A 16,061-nucleotide genomic window follows, 5' to 3' on the forward strand; every position below is an offset into this window, starting at 1 on the left:
ATGGCATGGTGTGGAGGTACGTCATCTTTACCTCAGGTGAGTGCATGTAGATGGTGCGAGGAGACTCTTCATCCTAACTACTTTCTAAATGACATTAATACACGTTACACTACCCGGGGTCTTTCCCTGCCAATCCATTGGCCAACTTACACTATGGGTTCTAAAAACCAATTCCCATTGACCAACTGTGGTGCTTCTCAATTTGGGGTCTCACTCCCCCGATTCATCTCCCGGTGCCCTTGCACAATTTCTGGGCTGGAGCGTGTAGCTCTCCCAGCAGGTCTACCCACCTGCACACCTCCACCACTGTAGTTGCCACCCGAGCTTACCTAGCTCCTCACCCGAACCTAACTAACTGGGGAAGGCCCCTCCTGGCTCTGTCACCCCTCGGTGCCCTCTGGCACTGGGCTACCCGGGTCCGTCCTCCGGATTCTCGGGCCCCATCCACAACTACTCTACCGGCTCCCAGAGCCCACCTATGGCCTCACCTGGCCGACATTCTCACAGTGGTGGAGTGCCCAAACGAACTACACACACTAACAGGCTACACACCCAGCCATTTCCACAACACTAATGCACCCATCCAAACATCATTCTTCCACCCGCACCACAGATGCCAATATCCAACCACAATTTACCTGTACCCTCTACCTAACCGTTACACTACCCGCCCCGGGTATTCGTGATGGGGGTCCACTCTTCCCCCATTCACACCTCCGCACCATCCACTCCACTCCATAGTTTCCATCATACTCACTCCACGACCATCCATTCCAATACTCCATATACTCCACACTACCATTTATTCCATACACCTGTTGGTGCACACCTGTGCACTCACACCTGGTGCCACCTGCACGCTCCTTCCTTCCTGGACCATTTGGTCAACACAACACACATCACCATCACCCAAACACTGCTCCACACACCTGTTCAGTTGCACACCTGTGCAATCACACCTGTTCCTTACACACTTTTCAATCCTCAAACACACGGCATCATCTCATCTAACTACTCCCCTCTGAAACTTGCGCTTCCCAGTCGCCCCTTTAAACTATTGTGCTCCCTCGTCATTATCATCCACACTAATCTACCTGCGTCCCCACTACAGGTATCCTTGTCACTAACTAATCTTACCGTTACCTAATGTCATCTCTCTAGATCCTTACACACGATATATCCTAACCCTCCCGGGCTAGTTTTCACTGCCACCAACCCCATAAGACTAGTGCTCCTTTGCCCCCCTCTGTGAGGGATGACAGAGTTGCCATCCCACCACATCGGGGATGTCCCACTACCAATTTTTGCTCACCAAATTTCAACCAATCAAAAATTTTGCCAATCACTACCCATCATTTGCCAATCATCACTCTGCCAATCCTTTGCCAATCATCAAATTTTGCTTTTTTTTAAATTTTGAGTCCAAAACACTAACCTCATCATTACCATCTACTTACTAGTGCCTCTCGGTGCGCCAATTCCTGTCCAAAGCCCGGCTTCGTAAAGCCGAGCAATGAATGCGGGTTGTTTGGTGCCGGCGGCTGGATGCGTCCGGCACTCGGTGCAGGGAAGGACGCTTACCCGGGCCGAGATCCCAAGCACCACCTCGGCACGGAGCCATCCCATGGCCCGATCTCGACCTGCCGGAACGTCTCAACAAAAAGGGGTCGCCATGACTACCCTTCCTATCGGGCTGCCCGCTCCGCCTAGTGGAGCACGGACGCGGCCGTTCAAAGCGATGCCCAGCGTGGATCGCGTACGGCGGTCCTTTCGAACCCGCCGTGGTTCGGTTCCCCGCTGGTCCTCGCGGCACGCGAAGCTGCCCGACGCGCACCGAGGGCCCGATTCGGCTAAATGTCGTTCTAACCGCTAACCCGGTTACCGTCGATGCCTCACCTGCATGCTTACACCCCGCAGCCCGTTCCTTGCTCATACCTCCAGCTGTTCCCATGCTCCTCGTCATTGCACCTTCTCTTACACACCCAGGTACACTCATTCCGCTCACAGACTTGGTCACACACCTGACCACCGAACACCTTGGCACACATTCGTCGTTCGCACACCTCACCAACACACCTCTTCGCGCCCCCTCCTCGGTCACCTCCTCTGTGACAACCACAGGTGTGCTCTCACTCGCACACCCAACCACGTGTCTCACTACCAATTCCAGCGTGCATTCCCACACACGCTCTACCATTCCAGGTGTGCTTCCTTCCATTCCAGGTGTACTGCCTCTCTCACCTGTCACAACCAACTCACGCTCCGTGTCACTCTCACTACTTTCACCACCACTCTTGACAGCGCACTCACCCTTACTCTCGACAGCGCCCTCTTTCCTCATGCACCCGTCCGTTACACACCTTTCTCACGCACACTCTTGCGCACACTCTCCCGTTACATCCTCTGTAACACTCACCACAGGTGTGCATTCTTCCTTACTTTTGACAGCGCACCCTTTCCCCATGCACCCGTCCGTTACACACCTTTCTCGCGCACCCTCTTGCGCACACTCTCCCGTTACTTCCTCCGTAACACTCACCACCGGCGTAGATTCTCTCGTTACATCCTCTGTAACACTCCTCACTACGCGCTTCCATGTGCTCCCTCGCACACGCGCTACGACCGACTCACTCTCGACAGCACCCTCACTCCTCGGCGCGCACTTTTTCCTCACACCCCCCAGAGTCGGACATTCTCGCACACCTCCTCTTTCGCACACCAGGCCTGTCGCACACTTCACCAACGGCCTCTCACGAACACCCGGATCCAATTCAACCCCCAAGCCGACTGAAGCTCCCCTCACATCATGTACATTTCCTCATATATCGCCACTCACCTTGGCACCTCGTCTCCGCACCTCCTTCGCCACCTGCAAACTCTTTATTTGGTTAGCGAGCACATCATCACGATTTGAGCACCGACCTTGTACATATTCCATCACCTCCTCCTTTATCTCCCTTTTAGTTTCTGTCCGTCCCTTCTTAATTTCACTCACCTCTTCCTCCACTTCCTCTAATTTTTGCTTCACCTCTTTTATTTCCCGGTGCATCTCCTCAAGTTCGTCCTCTAAGGCTATCTTGACCGTCTCTATGTGCGTCCTCACCTCTCGGTCCTTCGTCTCCATTACTTCTGTCACCTCATCCAACCTCATTGTCAGTCCCTCACGTACCATCTGACATTGCCTCTGTGTCGCTATCAAGTCCTTTTTTATGTCGTTTTGTGTCGCTTTTAACCCTCCTAGTACCGCAGTGTTCCTTTGAACCTGCTCCACTAACTCCGTCTGTCCCACCGTCAGCTGTTCCACCTCCTCCGTCAGGTCCTCTATGCCGCCTTGTAACCTAGCCGTTCCATTTCTCACCTCTTTCTCTATACGCTTTTCACCTCGCTTTACCTCCTCGCGTACCCCCGAGACCTCCTCACTTACACCTCGTCGTATCTCCTCTTTCATCTCCTCCCTCTCTTTTGTAGATGCTGCCCTCATCTGTCCCAATTCATCCCTCTGAGCATCCAATTTGGTTTCTACCCCGATTTTTACCTCCTCTATCTGCTCTCCCATTTGTTTAATTTCTCGGGTGGATTGCTCCCCTAACTCCCGCAATTTGTCTTCCATCCTATCTTCTAACCCCATTAACCCATTTTTCACCCCCTTTATCTGATTCTCCTGGGCAGCCATTCTATTTTCCACCCCCGTTAACCCATTCTTTACCTCTTTTATCCCGTTGTCTAACCCCTCACCGGTACCCCTCGCTTCGTCCCTCATTACCCCCAATTGCTCACTCTGAGCCCTCGCTTCGTCCCTCATTTTGTCCATAAGGGCCCCCATCATTCTGTTTTCCATTTTTTCACAATTAGCCCTCGCTTCGTCCCTCATTCGTTCCATATTGTCGTTTTCTTTCTGTATTTCCACCATGAATTGGGCCATGAAGGCTTGCATTTGGACCACGCCCATTGGTTCCGCGGCCATGGCCCCCTCAACCACGTGCGCGAGAGCGCCATTTTGTGCGCCTGATACCCCCTCAACCACATCCTCCATAAACATTTCCCCGAGGTCCTGGGTCGATTCCACCCCGTCTATCTCTCCCACCGGCATCCCGTCGCCTTGACCAGCCATGGCGCGATTTCAAAATTCGGGTTTTGCTTTAAAACAACACAAATTTCCAGCAGCTCCAAATTTTGACCAAATTTTTTCCTAGATGTTTTTTTTTTTTATTATTTGGTTCGGGCCTCGAATCCCACTCCTGACACCAATTTGTTACGGTACGCGGTTAAGGATGGTATGTTTGCCGAGCGGAGGCTCCGCGACCGAACAGTTGTTCCCTGACTAAACCCGATTCACCCAAACGTTGGCCGTATCGCGCCGCAGCTACTCAATATGGAAAAGACTAAGATGACGAATGCAAGGAGGACGAAGAAGACGTACAGAAGAGTAACGGGGTTTATTATTATTTACACACATAAGCAAAAAGAGCAGTCATGTTTATTTACAGGGGACATGAGACGCAGGTGACACAGTGAAAATTACTAGCTTATACAGACTTAGTTACTACCCAGGACAGCACGAACAAAACAAACTCACGTAGGCAAAATGGGGAACTTGCAGGCAGGAATGGCTGGAAAGGATGAGCAGGTGGGATCACAGGGCACAGCAAGCAGGTCCACTCCGGGCGGGAAGCGGGGAGCCGGCAGCTCCTTGGAATCCGCTTTACAGCGCACACCGTCAGGGCTTCACGCGGCTGGTTGAAACGGGGCTGCACTCCTCTGCTGTATCTCTCGTGTAGCTTGTTTCGTAAAAGCTCCTCGGCTTTCTCTTGGACCCTTTCTTTTGTCGTGTCCCTCTCCACGCAGCTCAGCTCGTATTTTTCTTCCTCTCACTTCCCTTCCAGCGCGGGTCTCTCTCAGCGCGGGACTGCTATCTCGGCTCAGCTCAGCCTTGGATTCCCTTCCTCTCACTTCTCTTGTCAGCGCGGGACTCTCTCGCCCTTTCTTTCACTTCTCCTTTTAGCGCGGGACTGACACGCCCTCCACGGTTTCGGTACCGCCCTCTCCCTTTTAGTTTCTGTCCGTCCCTTCTTAATTTCACTCACCTCTTCCTCCACTTCCTCTAATTTTTGCTTCACCTCTTTTATTTCCCGGTGCGTCTCCTCAAGTTCGTCCTCTAAGGCTATCTTGACCGTCTCTATGTGCGTCCTCACCTCTCGGTCCTTCGTCTCCATTACTTCTGTCACCTCATCCAACCTCATTGTCAGTCCCTCACGTACCATCTGACATTGCCTCTGTGTCGCTATCAAGTCCTTTTTTATGTCGTTTTGTGTCGCTTTTAACCCTCCTAGTACCGCAGTGTTCCTTTGAACCTGCTCCACTAACTCCGTCTGTCCCACCGTCAGCTGTTCCACCTCCTCTGTCAGGTCCTCTATGCCTCCTTGTAACCTAGCCGTTCCATTTCTCACCTCTTTCTCTATACGCTTTTCACCTCGCTTTACCTCCTCGCGTACCCCGAGACCTCCTCACTTACACCTCGTCGTATCTCCTCTTTCATCTCCTCCCTCTCTTTTGTAGATGCTGCCCTCATCTGTCCCAATTCATCCCTCTGAGCATCCAATTTGGTTTCTACCCCGATTTTTACCCCGATCCATAAGGGCCCCCGTTTGTATCATAAAAAGGTCCGAATCCACCGGTGGCGCTGCTATGGTCGCGGGCGCTGTCGCGCAAATATATATAAATAAATATCTATATACAGACTTGGCATTTAATATGGATTATTTTTTTTGTGGGGGTGAACTTGCTTTTCAAGATGTCTTAGAACCAAAAGTTCATTGGAATTATGTTGAAATTATTCTAGATTTTGTTAATGTGACCTTTAAAAGAAACAAAAACCACATTTGACATTTCAAAACAAATAAATTGATCCTTGAAAGATGTAAACTGATATCGAACTCAATTAATGGACAGTACTGTGTTAAACTTCTGTACATTTTCCAGAAGTATCTCTTAATTTTGCACATTAGCCAAAAATTTTTTTCACAAAAACAAAAGTTAAATTACGACTGGGATTACGGACAGGAAAATTACAGTTCAGTACTTCGTGTAACCCCCACGAGCATTCAGGAGAGCACGTACACGTTGAGGCATGCTGTTCGCGAGATTTGCCAAGGTTTGGACAGGAATCGCTTGCCATGCAGTGACAATAGCCTGCTGCAATTCACGCACAGAGGTCGGCTGCTGGTCCAAGTGGTCGATTTGACGCGTTATTCTGCCCACAAGTTCTCTCTCGGATTCATATCCGGGGACATGGCAGGCCACTCCATATGCTCTACACCACGGTCAGCAAGAAAGTGTTGGATCATGCAAGCACGATGAGGCCGTGCATTGTCATCTTGGAAGACAAAGTTTCCTCGAAAGGCTGCACGAGCAAATGGAAGCAATGTTTCTTCCATAATGGCCCTGTACTTGAACTGGTTCAGGTTTCCATTCAGAACAACCAGGTCAGTTTTGCCCCCTGCATGAAAAGCAGCCCAAACGGTCACCCCACCACCTCCAGCTTGGACTCTTGGCATGATACAATCTTTGTTGTAGGCTTAATGCACTTGTCTGCGCACTCGGACACGGCCATCTTGACTATAGACCAGAAATCTAGACTCGTCACTGAAGATCACGTGATTCCAGTGTCCTGGCTGCCATTGACGGTGCTCTCTGGCCCACTGCAATCTGCGCTGGCGGTGTTGTCTGGTCAGGCGTGGCCTTCTCAGGGGATGCCTGGCACGATAGCCTGCTTGAACCAGTCGTTGGTTGACTAGCCTTCTGGATACAGGCACATTTGTCAGTTGCTGCCACTCAGCCCTAAGCCGATTAGCTGACTTGGTACGGCCATTGCGGACTAACCAGTGCAGCTAGCGATCATCCCTCCTTTTGGTTCTGCGGGGACGTACTGGCCTCAGTATTGGAGTAGGGACACCCCTCTGAGCATTTCGTTTCAGGATCTTTGACACCTGACCTTGAGTGATGCCATACTGCCGAGCAATAGCACGCTGTTTCATGCCGTAATTTCGTAAAGCCACCACTCCATGACAAACAGCATTGTCGAGTTGACAGACCATCTCCAGAGGAAGCGGCAATAACTTTTGGAGACGTGCAGCAGTTGTTTTCCACTAATACAGAATGCAAGAACCCTTATATACCCGATTGTGAAGCGAATCATCAAATGCACCTGTCCGTACATTTTGCCACGCCACCTGTGATATAATCCTGTTGTTGGCTTCTTGCTGCGACAGACAATCAGTGACATGGTTCTTTTAACAAATAAGTCACCAAAGTGTAAAAGAAACTCACCAGATTGATATACTGAGTTAAGAAAGTAAACCCAAGTCAAGAAGAAAAAAAAAAATTCCATATTACATGCCAAGTCTGTATATATATACATACAGTCACGTGAAAAAGTAAGTACACCCCATGTAAAGTTTTGACTTTTTCAACATATTTCAACATACAGCTATTTGATCTTCATTTCAACAATATTGAGAGATAACGGTGATATAATATAACAAATATCATGAAACATTTACATTTTGTAGTCCATTGTATAATATAAATAAGCATAAATGCAAATTTCGCATGTGGAAAAAGTAAGTACACCCCTACATTTATAAACTACTTCAAATACTTAAAATTAGAATCAGGTGCACCAGCTCATGTGCAAATGATTAGAACATCGTTAGAGAGGATCTTGGAGGAACCTGTCTTATTTAAACCTCAGACATTTAGTTTGGTTTGCTCTTTGTTGTTGAAGTGTGCTGCATCACCATGCCTAGATCAAAAGAGCTCTCCGAGGCCTTCAGAAAGAAGGTTATAGATGCCTACGAGTCTGGGAAGGGATTTAAAAAGATCTCAAAACAATTTGAAATCAATCTTTCGACTGTCCGGAAGATCATCTACAAGTGGAGAAGATTCCAAACAACTGCCAACTTGTTCAGGCCAGGCCGCCCCAGGAATTCCAGCCCGAGAGCAGACCGCAAGATGCTGAAAGAAGTCTCTAAGAACCTCAGAATGTCATCACAGGACCTACAGGTAGCTCTTGCCACTGTTGATGTCAAAGTGCACGAGTCTACCATAAGAAAGAGGCTGCACAAATTTGATCTACATGGGAGGTGTGCCAGGAGGAAACCTTTGCAGTCCAGAAAGAACTTCAGGGCAAGACTAAAGTTTGCCAATGAACACAGAGGCAAAGACCAGCACTTCTGGATCAATGTGCTCTGGACAGATGAGTCAAAGGTAGAGCTATTTGGCCACAGTACCAGAAGACATGTTTGGCGAAAACCAAAGACAGCATTTGACCACAAGAACCTGATACCAACTATAAAGCATTGTGGTGGAAATATTGTGGTTTGGGGCAGTTTTGCTGCATCAGGGCCTGGGCAGCTCACCATCATTTAATCCACGATGAATTCTTCATTGTACCAGAGGGTGCTTGAGGATAATGTGAGGCCATCTGTCGGAAAGTTGAAGCTCAACCGACAGGTGGACCTTGCAACATGACAATGACCCTAAACATACCAGTAAATCCACCAAGGAATGGCTGAAAAGAAAGAAATGGAGGGTTCTGGAATGGCCAAGTCAAAGCCCGGGTTTCAATCCTATTGAGATGTTGTGGGGGGATTTGAAACGAGCTGTGCATGCAAGAAACCCCTCAAACATCGCACAGCTGAAAGAATTCTGCATGGAGGAGTGGGCAAAAATTTCTCCCAGTCGATGTGAGAGACTGGTAGACAGTTATATAAGAAACGCCTACTTGAGGTTGTTTCTCCCAAAGGGGGAAATACCACCTATTAGAGCCAAGGGTGTACTTACTTTTTCCACATGTGAAATTTGCATTTATGTTTATTTAAATTATACAATCGTCTACAAAATGTAAATGTTTCATGATATTTGTTATATTATATCACCTTGATCTATCAATATTGTTGAAATTAATATCAAACAGCTGTATGTTGAAATATGTTGAAAAAGTCAAAACTTTACATGGGGTGTACTTACTTTTTCACATGACTGTATCTATATACAGTATACATCTATCTATAATTCCATTAATCTCTGTGTGTATGTGTGTATGTGTGTATGTGTGTATGTGTGTATGTGTGTATGTTTGTCTGTGACCGCTGTTTCTCGACAACTACCGGTCCGATATACTTGAAACTTGCCAGGTATATTGCTGGGGACCCGAGGATGTGCCTTTTCAAGGTTTGAAATTAATCGGACAAGTAGTTACCGAGCTATGGCGATGTCTTTACCAAACACCGCAAGCCGTTCGCTTTGGACCAAACCATTTCATGTAAATAGAGGGGGGGGGGGGGGTTCTGTGGTCGTTGCGAATGGACCAAACCATTCATGTAAATAGAGGGGGGGTTCTGTGGTCGTTACTGCCACGTGGTTTCAAAGTTTTTTTTTGTTGTTGTTGTTTGCACGCATGTTTTTTTGCACCCACGTACGGGCACGCCCTAGGATGTTTACACACACACACCCCTACACAAATGTTTTTTTTTTTTTTTTTGGCAAGGAACGGGCACCCACGTACGGGCACGTCCTAGCTTATATATAGTACGGGCATGCCCTAGTATATATAAACACATCATATTCCAAAAAAAAAATAAAAATAAAAAAAAATAATATGGATAATTATATATGCATATATATATATATATATATATATATATATATATGTATCCTGTATATACATATATATATATACATATATATATATGTATATATATATATATATATATATAATTATATATATATATATATATATTTATATATATATATATATATTGTTACGGAAACGGAGTACGGAACTCCCCTTAGGGGGGGGGGGGTTAGTCCCCCTTCTATTTTCACTGGCCGTCTCCGCTCCTGAAGCTGCTCAGCTCCCTCCTGGGGAGGCAGGTGAGCAACCTCGTTCGAGGCCGTGGACAAGATGTTATTTGCCGAGCGGATGGCAGCCGCGGCACGAACCATTAGCAATTAACTAGACCCGATTCTAAACGTTGGCCAAATCGTGCCACAGGTATCCAATGGGGAAATCACTAAGACGAAACGGATGTAAAGGAAAGAAGGCAGAGTAAGGAGGAACAGGATTTATTACTCACTATTATGTACACAATCAAAAGTAACCAAGGAGAAGGAAAGATACGAAAATAAAGACAGAAAGGATGGAAGGATCAGAAGACACAGTGCAAATACTAACTTGTCTAAACAGGCTTAACTTATACCCAGGGACAAGACACACAAAACAAACTCACGTACACAAAAGGATGGAAAGGCAGGGATGGTACGAGTCGGCAGAGGAGGGTCCAGGTAGATGGTGGCGTCGAGGTTCGGTTCCAAGCTCGCGTTCGGTTCCAAAAGTTTGGTCCACGCTTGTGGGTTCGAGGCAAAACCCGGCACACAGCGCCGCTTCGGGCTGGCAGCGAGGAGCCGGCAGCTCCACGTATGCGGTTTCACACCGGCAGCTGTCTCACGCGTCCTCCGCCTCCTGCGTCTCCGACGCTCTTTTACCACTCCGCCGAATCTGCCTCTGGTCCAGCGCACCTCCCTCAAAACCGGCTTTCCGCTTCTCCTCAACTGGACTCTAACGCACTTCTTCAAAAAGGCTTGTGCGGGCGCTTTTATAACGCGCTTTGAAATCAACCCGCGCCACGCCCGTGATGGTATCTCACCAGCCCTGATTGGCTGGTGGGGGCTCGCTGGCTCCACCTTCCGATGACGAGGGGCTGGCAACGCCCTTGTTCGTGGGCTTGACCGCGTGCGTAATGGAGTTTGGGGTGAAGAAAACCGCCCAATGCACTGAGAGGATTGGGGGAGACTTGAAAAGGGATTCTATCTTCTCTGATTCGGTGCAATGCAGAGTCAACTAATGGGAAACACAGCCTTAAACTAATACACATAATAAGGAAATAACTATTTAGAAGGGTATATGGTGGCCTACGTGCATGTATATGGACTAACTAAGAGGACGACCTTTGACCTTTACACACAAAGCTGAGGTATTTACAAGAATTCATTACACTTACAGAGGGTGATATTTACAACAATTCTCAAATCCACAACACTATATATATATATTCTTGTGGTTTTTAGAACCCTCCACTTTGTAAATATCTGTAATATTCCCTTATAAATAATCGCCTGTAAATATTCCCATTTTTGGTGTAAAGGTCAAAGGTCGCATCCTAGTTAGGCCACGAGCAACACGTAGCACACCATAGGCTTCTTCTTTAGTTATTTCATTAGTATGTGTTTCAGGTAAGGATCTGTTTCCAACAGTTGAATCTGCATTGCATTAATCAAATAACCTCGGCCGCTTCAATTACCCCCAATCTCTCTCTCTCTCCAAAGTGCCAGTAGCACCTACAAGCGGGGCTTGTCCTTCCCAATGCTGCCACATAATCTTATTGCCGTTGTCGCTGCCTTAGCGCTCGCTCCAAACTCCATTGAATATGCGGTCGGCCCGAGGAAAGAAGGGGTGGAGTCACGGGAGGAGTCACGGGAGGAGGTGTGGCCTCGCCCACGAGCCATGCGAGGGTTGAGCCAGTGAGCCCTCGCTGACCAACCAGGGCTGAGGTGAGCTCGTTAATAGGTGTGGCTCGATGAAGTGCGGCTTGATTTCTAAGCGGGTTATAAAAGTGCAAACGATCGTTTGATACGAACTGCCGTTTGGTTTGAGAGCGTTCGGCACGCGATACGCACGCAGCATCCCCGCCCCTCGCATATGTAAGGTCTGGTCGTGCACCATCGACACGCGAAGCTGCCTGCCATTTTTCGCTGCGGACCCGGAGCCTGGAACCATCTGCTTGGACCCTTCTCCTCCTTCCCACCACCACCACCACCCCATTCGTGTGAGTGTGTTTGTATTGTCCTGGGCGTGTTATATAAGAGTGTATAAGGTTGCCCTATGTCCTTTTATTTCCTCCTTTTGTATATTCTTGCTGCCTTTCGTTTCCTCTTGTAGTGTAGTTAATAAATCATATTTGTTCTTCCTTCACCCTTCTTATTCTTTTGGGTTTCCTCTCATCCGGTCGCTTTAGTCTTTTCCCAATTAAATACCGGTGGCATGACATAAGAACCGCTTATAATCGGGTCTATTCTTTGTGAACAGCCTGAGTTGTGGCTCGCTTCGCTCGGCGTGTCCATTACAGCCGCGGCTCGGGCGGGGCTCATTTCCTTGCTTACCGGAAGGCACTGGTAATTAGGTAATAGGAACAATTGGCCTACCACCCTATTCAGCGCTGACCGGAAGTGACGTCATAGCTCCAGGACCGGAGACGGCCAGATTAATAGACGAGGGGATTAACCCCCACTCGGTAAGGGGAGCGCCGTACTCCGAGATCCGCAACAATTGGTAGTCAGGAGTTGGGATCTGGAACCAGGGACTAAATTTTTTAGACCAAATTTTGGACACCAATTGTGCTATTGGCCGCAACAATTGGTGTCGGGGAGTGGGATTGAAGCCCGACCCAAATTTTTAATCCACCTTGAAAAATTTGGTCGAAATTACGAGCGGCCGAAATCTAGTATTTAATATCCAAATTGAGTCGTGCCATGGATAGTCAAGGCGATCGGATGCCGGTGGGGAAGATAGAAGAGGGGTTAGAGGCAACCCAGGACCCCAGGGAGGCAGTGGGAGTAATGGAAGAGGAGGTTGAAGAAGGCGCAGTGGAGGGGGTTGCAGGCGCACAAGATGGCGGCGCCTCACACGTGGTCGCGGCAGCACAAGATGGTGGCGCCTCGCACATGGCCGCGGCAGCCGAGCCCGCAGCACTAGTGAATCTGGACCTCTTTGTGGCGCAAATGAGGGGGTATATGGAAAAGATGGCAGACGAATCCACCAGGAACATTTAAAAAATGGGGGATCAATTGGGAAATCTAATTGAAGATGCGCACGGCCTTGCGCCGGGATGGTGCTTGGAGCCTTGGCCCGACGAAACCTCCTCCTCTGAATCGAATGCCGGACGGATACAACCTGCAGGAGACCAGGAGACCAAACCACCCGTATTCATTGCTCGGCTTTTCGAAGCCGAGCTGTGAAAATGTAATGACGCACCGAGGCTCGGAGTGAAGTGGACGATTGATGGTAGTAGGGAAATTGATGGCAAATGATACCCAGTGTGGTGGGGGGGGGGGGGGGGGGTGGGTGGGGGGGATGGTATCTCTACCATCCCTCACATCACATCTGGGGGGCACATGAGCTATAGTTTTATGGGGTATCGCGGTGAAAACCTAGCCAGGGAGGGCTTGGATAATGTATAGGGATTTAGAAAGATGGCAATAGGTGACATGAGATTTAAGTAGCGACATGATACCTGGAGTAGGGGACATAGGTAGATTAGTTTGGATGATAACGACGTGGGATGTGCAATAGTATAAGGGAAGACGGGAAGCACTAAGTTAGAGGGAAAACCAGGTAGATCAGATGATGCAGTGTGTGTGTAGGAAGTGATTAAGCAGAGTATTGTGAAAAGTGTGATTGTGCATTGAGTTGAGTGTATTGTATTGAGTGAATGGTCCTGGAGGGAAGGAGGGTGCGTGCAAGTGCCACCAGGTGTGCAGGTGCCACCAGGTGTGCAAGTGCCACCAGGTGTGTGGGCACAGGGTGTGCAAGTACAGGTGTATGGAGAATGGTTGTGTGGAATAGGTGGTGTGGAATACATGGAGTATGGAATGGATGGTGTGGAGTGAATGGGGTGGAATACATGGAGTGGAGTGGTTGGTGCGAAAAGAGTGGATGGGGAAGGATGGACCCCTTCATGAATACCCGGGCAGGGTAGTTTAAAAGTAGGTAGAGGGAGTAGGTAAATTGTGGTTGGGTATTGGCATCTGTGGTGCGAGAGTAGCAGAGTACTGCTTTGAGGGGTGCATTAGTGGAACGAAATTGGCTGGGCGTGTGGCCTGTTAGTGAGTGTGATTGAATGGGCACTCCGCCACTGTTAGTCTGTCGGCCAGGTGAGGCCGCAGGTAGGCTCTGGGATCCAGTAGTTGTTCAATGGGGCCCGAGGATCCGGAGGACGGACCCGGGTAGCCCGATGCCAGAGAGGGCGGTAGGGGGTGAGAGCGCCAGAGGGCCTTCCCCAGGTAGGTTAGGGTAAGGAGCAGGTAAGCTCGGGAGAGAACTGCAGTGGCGGAGGTGTGCAGGTGAGCGGACCTGCTGGGAGCATCACACGACCCAGCCCAGAAATTGTGCAAGGGCACAGGGTGAAGGATCAGGGGAGTGAGACCCCAAATTGGTGAGCACCACAGTTTGGTCAATGGGAGTTCGGTTCCTAGAACCACATAGTGTAAGATGGCCAATGGATTGGCAGGGAAAGGACCCAGGTAGTGTAAAGTGTGTTAAAGTCATTTAGGAGATAGTTAGGATTGAAAGTCTCTTCGCACCATCCGCATCTACTCACCAAGATGACAGGACTCCACACCACCGTTGTTTGCAGACATTTGGTATGAAAGACGCATCATGACGTGGGGGTGACATTGTGCTTGTGATTCCATCTCTTCCTCCTTATGAGGGATTGATGGTAAATTCGGAATAAAGGGATTAATGAGAAATTGGGATTGATGACAAATTTGGTGTAGAGGGGAGATATGGGGAAGACAAGACGTAGCGACGAATTTGTAAAATTGTGTAAATACGTTGTAAGGGCAAGGGTAGATTAGGTGACGGGGGGGGGGGTGGGGGGGAGGGGGGCGTACGGTAGGGACGAGCTTTCTCAGCTCGCTCTCCTGCGCACCTCACCTCTACATTACCTTGTTTTGATGTGTACCCTTGCGATCTTGCCCTGCTGCTTGCTCGTCCTCCTTCCCCCACTCATGGATTTGTTTCTTTTGGGCCCGGGGGGAGTGTGCAGGTTTCTGCAGTTGTGTGCCCGCACCCTCGCTGCTGCCTGCCTGGACCGGTACCACACTTATGGACCGCACGTTGTTGTGGCCGAGCACCACCATATGGACCACAGGTCTGTGGCCGGGCACCACTCATGGACCCCACGTTTTGGGGCCTGGCATCGCTGCTGGGAATCTTGCTTGCGGACCACGGTAAAGGTGGCACATAAGCCATGCAGGTGGACTACCCTTAGTTGGACCCTGCTGGCCATAATTAAAAAGAAATGGACGCGTTTTGTGCCTTCTTTTTAGTATCAAATGGGCTGCAAGCAAAGAAGTCACCCAGAACCATCGGCCCAGCAGCCATATGCCCAGCAGAGAAGACGTCGCAAGGCATCGTTGCTTATTCTTGAAATGTGATGACTGTGCACCAGATGGTGCTTTTTGGTGGTTTTTGTGCATTTTGGTGCTTATTGGTGCTGGTGGTATCGGTGCAGTGCAGTGCATGCCTTTCCTCTTTTCAAAACATCTTCTTTTGTTTCCCAAAAGACAGGTCCTGGGTTCGTGTTGTAAATACCAAGTAGTGTCTTTGTAAATAATGCTCTCCACCGTCAATGTGTAGTTTTGAAGACAAATCCGTGATTCGGTTATCCTGTGGGCGTGAGTCTGATAGACAGAATGCAACGCAGCAGGCGGGACATACTTAGTTGTTTTAAAAATGTCGCATTCAGGGTGAAGTTAATAGTAGAGGGTTACCACACCTGAGTGTCACACTAAGTTAAAGTTCTGTCGGGCCGTGCCGGCCCTGGAGGTAATGAGGGTGCAGTGTTGTGGTTTTTAGAACCCTCCACTTTGTAAATATCTGTAATATTCCCTTATAAATAAACCCCTGTAAATATTCCCATTTTTGGTGTAAAGGTCAAAGGTCGCACCCTAGTTAGGCCACAAGCAACACGGAGCACACCGTAGGCTTCTTCTTAAGTTATTTCATTAGTATGTGTTTCAGGTAAGGATCTGTTTCCAATAGTTGAATCTGCGTTGCATTCATCAAATAACCTAGGCCCTTTCAATTACCCCCAATCTCTCTCTCTCTCCAAAGTGCAAGTAGCACCTACAAGCGGGGCTTGTCCTTCCGAATCCTGCCACATAATCTTATTGCCGTCGTCGCTGCCTTAGCGCTCACTCCAAACACCATTGAACCTGCG

The sequence above is a fragment of the Myxine glutinosa genome, chromosome 10, assembly GCF_964187855.1.
Source record: "Myxine glutinosa chromosome 10, kmMyxGlut1.1, whole genome shotgun sequence".
NCBI lineage: Eukaryota > Metazoa > Chordata > Myxini > Myxiniformes > Myxinidae > Myxine > Myxine glutinosa.